This window comes from Lycium barbarum, chromosome 10, assembly GCF_019175385.1.
Source record: "Lycium barbarum isolate Lr01 chromosome 10, ASM1917538v2, whole genome shotgun sequence".
Classification (NCBI taxonomy): domain Eukaryota; kingdom Viridiplantae; phylum Streptophyta; class Magnoliopsida; order Solanales; family Solanaceae; genus Lycium; species Lycium barbarum.
The window spans coordinates 66,551,659-66,556,588 of NC_083346.1; positions in this window are offsets into that span (position 1 = coordinate 66,551,659).

Here is a 4,930-nt window from a genome sequence, read left to right on the forward strand (position 1 = left end):
ATTTATAATTGAGCCGGAGTCTATCAAACCTTTTGAGGTGTCTACACCCGTGGGTGAATCGGTAATAGCTAGCCGAGTATATAGGAATTATGTGATTGTGATTTGTGATCGTCGTACCATGATTGATTTGCATGAGCTAGAAATGGTAGATTTTGACATTATTATGGGCATGGATTGGTTGGCTTCTTGTTATGCCAATGTTGATTGCCGAATGAAGATGGTTCGTTTCCAGTTTCCGGGAGAACCACTCTTAGAATGGAAAAGGAATTCGGCATCACCAAAAGGTAGGTTTATTTCCTATCTAAAGGCAAGGAAGATGATCACGAAAGGGTGTATTTATCACCTCGTGCGAGTTCAAGATGTAGAAGCTGAGTCGCCGACTCTTCAGTCAGTTCCGGTAGTGAACGAATTTCCGGATGTGTTCCCGGAAGAGCTTCCAGGCCTTCCTCCCGAGCGAGTGATAGATTTTGCGATTGATGTGTTGCCAGACACTAAACCTATATCTATTCCTCCCTATAGGATGGCACCCGCAGAGTTGAAAGAGTTGAAGGAGCAATTAAAAGACTTGCTTGAAAAAGGCTTCATTAGGCCTAGTTCATCCCCGTGGGGAGCACCCGTATTGTTCGTCCAGAAGAAGGATGGCTCTTTGAGAATGTGCGTTGATTATCGTCCGGAAGAAGGATGGCTCCCGAGGATTGATGATTTATTTGATCAATTGCAAGGTGTCAAATGGTTTTCAAAGATTGATTTGAGGTTCGGGTATCACCAAGTATGAGTTAGGGAGAAAGGTATCCCTAAGACAGCTTTCAGAACAAGATATGGCCATTTCGAGTTCCGAGTAATGTCGTTTGGGCTAACTAATGCACCGGCAGTGTTTATGGACTTAATGAACAATGTATTCAGGCCTTTTCTGGATTTATTCGTGATTGTATTCATCGATGATATCCTAGTGTATGCTAGATCCGAGGCATAACATGCGGATCACTTGCGTGTTGTCCTTGGAGTTCTTCGAACTCGAGAGTTATTCGCGAAGTTTTCCAAATGCGAGTTTTGGTTGAACTCAGTGGCATTTCTGGGCCACATTGTTGCAGCTGACGGTATTCGAGTGGATAGCCAAAAGATTGAGGCCGTGAAGACCTGGCCAAGGCCCACGACCCCTAAGGAGGTTCGTAGCTTTTTGGGCTTAGCCGGTTATTACAGAAGATTTGTTGAGGGTTTCTCTTCTATTTCTGCACCGCTCACCAAGTTGACCCAGAAGTCAACTAAGTTTCAATGGACAGATGCTTGTGAGCGTAGTTTCCAAGAGTTGAAAGACCGACTGACTTCAGCCCTAGTCTTGACACTTCCAGAGGGATTGGAAGGACATGTTATTTATTGTGATGCTTCAGGCGTCGGGCTTGGCTGTGTATTGATGCAAAATGGCAAGGTGATTGCGTATGCTTCTAGACAATTACGGAAACATGAGCAGAATTATCCTACCCATGACTTAGAATTGGCCGCGGTGGTCCATGCTTTAAAGATATGGAGACATTACTTATATGGTGTCCACGTGGATATTTATACAGATCATAAGAGTCTCTAGTACATCTTTAAGCAGAAAGAGTTGAATTTGCGGCAACGACGATGGCTAGAGTTGCTAAAAGCCTATGATGTTGAAATCCTATACCACCCCGTAAAAAGGCAAATGTTGTGGCTGATGCTCTTAGCCGTAGGTCGATGGGAAGTCTAAGTGAGGTACGACCAGAAAAGAAAGAAATGGCCTGTGATCTTCAGCAGTTAGCTAGCCTAGGAGTCCGAGTGGTGGACTCAGGTAGCAGCGGAGCTACTATTCAGAATTCAGCAGTTTCATCGTTAGTAGCGGAAGTAAAAGAGCGACAATATGAGGATCCTATGCTAATGCAGTATAAAGATACACTCCCTCAGAAGGAGGAGTCATCATTTGACATTTCGGAAGACGGAGTTCTCCGATGTCAAGGCAGGTTATGTGTTCCCGATGTGGCAGGTCTACGCCATCAGATTTTGAGAGAAACTCATTATTCCCGTTACTCCGTTCACCCCGGAACGACGAAAATGTATCATGATCTTAAGGCTATATACTGGTGGAATGGGATGAAGAAAGACATAGCAGAATTCGTAGCTCAGTGTCCTAATTGCCAACAAGTGAAGATAGAACAGCAAAAGCCGGGTGGCTTATTGCAAGCTATAGAAATCCCAACTTGGAAGTGGGAAGTGATTAATATGGATTTCATTACAGGGTTACCCCGTTCTCGACGTAAATATGATTCTATATGGGTGATCGTGGATAGGCTCACAAAGTCAGCGCATTTCTTACCGGTCAGAACGACCTATATGGCAGAAGATAATGCCAAGCTTTATCTTAAAGAGATAGTGAGACTCCATGGCGTTTCGGTATCTATTATCTCCGATAGAGGAACTCAGTTTACAGCCAAGTTTTGGGGGTCTTTCCAAGAAGGTTTAGGGACCCAAGTGCGCCTAAGCACGACATTTCACCCACAGACCGATGGGCAAGCTGAACGTACTATTCAGACTCTTGAAGATATGTTACGGGCATGTATGATAGATTTTGGAGGAAATTGGGATGACCATTTGCCACTCATTGAGTTTGCTTACAATAACAGTTACCATTCTAGCATTCAAATGGCACCGTATGAAGCTCTATATGGGCGAAAGTGTAGGTCCCCAATTGGGTGGTTTGAAACCGAAGAAGCTAAGTTGATAGGGCCAGACTTGGTCTAGCAAGCAATAGAGAAAGTTAAGCTCATACAAGATCGGTTGCTAGCGGCTCAAAGTCATCAGAAGTCCTATGCGGATAATCGTCGAAGAGACTTAGAGTTCCAAGTTAAGGATTGGGTATTCTTGAAAGTGTCGCCAATGAAAGGCGTTATGAGATTTGGAAAAAAGGGGAAGCTCAGTCCCCGGTATATCGGACCCTATGAGATTATACGCAAAATAGGCAAAGTGGCCTATGAGCTAGATCTACCTCCAGATTTGGAGCCAGTCCATCCAGTATTTCATGTCTCAATGCTTCGGAAGTGTGTTGGAGATCCTACGAGGATCGTCCCAGTGAATGATATTCAAGTGACAGAAAAGTTAACTTATGATGAAATGCCCATTGCCATATTAGATAGGCAAGTACGGAGGCTTAGAAACAAAGAAGTGGCCTCAATTAAAGTGTTGTGGAGAAATAACAATCGAGAGAAAATGACATGGGAAGCGGAAGAGAATATGCGATCCAAATACCCACATTTATTTCGGCCCTTGGAAGAGGTCCAAGATGAGACGTCAAAATCATAAGGTATGCATGTTTTCCCTTTTATACATTCATGTCGTGTGTGGCCAAATTTCTAGTGCTGTTGTATTATTGCCCTGTGAGGCATTGTTCTTGTGGGTTGTTGTGACAGGGTGGTAGTGCCACATTATAGAGGAAACTCTGGCGAAATTTTTATAGGATTCCCCAAGCCTTTAACATTCGAGGACGAATGTTCCTAAGGGGGGTAGAATGTTACACCTCGGAAACTTTCCCGTTGGTACGCAAGTAAATGAACTAATGATGTGTGCGAGGAGTGCGAGTGTATAATGTTTCATGGGAAATGTATGTAAAGGGATGTGGATGATTAGAATGAAAAGTCGAGAAATGAGAAAAATTGAAAGTTGGCAAAACTGCCAGTGGTTGTATAGTGCAAAATACGGACCGTAAAGTGCAATACGGTCCGTAAACTTGACGTCGTAAACTGGCATGTCCAACTTCAACTTTCTGCCAGCTGTGGAAATGGCTAAAATACGACCTGGTGGACGGACCGTAAAGTGATTTACGGCCCGTAAACCATGGTCGTAATCACCATGCATGCAGGCCAAAGTTGGTTCTGCTTAAGCTTAAAAACGACCACGATGGGCGGTCCGTAAACTGAAATACGGACCGTAAACCTCCATGGACGACCACTGTTCACCCAGCACAGATTTTTCAATTCATTAAATATGAGGATCAAGACTTGTCTTATTTCATTTACAACATTACACCACTTCCCTCTAGAACTTCTCTCTACATTTATTATATGAGTTTCCAAGGATTATAAGTCATCCATAACATTAAGACAAGTGAATCAAGGATAAGGGAGTCATCAAGGATCATCCAAGTCAAGAAATCCAAATGGAGAAAAACTAGGGTTTTGCTCAAAGAAGAGTATTATCAACCAAAGCTTGTTCCTACAACTTCTAAGGTAAGATTCATGATTTTTACAAGATGTTTAAGGTATTGAAGAATTAAAATACATGGATTGTAGAAAATGTGGTCAACTAGGTCATGAATGATGAATAGTGACATTTTGAGAAATAGTTTGAATTGAGTTATGAATGTTGTTGTGTTGTGATATGAATGTGTTATAAATGGTATTAAGATCATGAACTAAACACTTTAGACGAATGGACAAAGATGGGTGTTATAATCGTGAATATGGGTGAATTAGAGGCAAATTGAGGAATCTAGATAATGTGGTTAATGTGAATGACTAATGGCCATTGTTATGACATCAATGAAGGTATAGACGCTAGAATTGGAAGGCAACGTGCAAGTGTAGAATAGTTCGATGGAAAGGTATGTAAGGCTAACCCTTCTTTCATAAGGCATGGTTCTTGGCCAAATTCCTAAATTCCTCTATATGAGTTTGTTGTCTCCACATGGTTGGCATTCCGAGCTCATAAGCTCACGACCCTTGATATGTACTATGATTTTACTATGTTCCTCGCTTGACGAGTAAGTCTATAATGTAGATGTAACGATAGTGATGAGGATAGGAATGATGATGAGAGTAAAATGAGATTAAGGATGCTTACGAGCTATGATGTATGTATATGTGCCTATGAAGGGCTATAATGATACCCCGAGCTTATAACGCCGGGTAGGATATATATA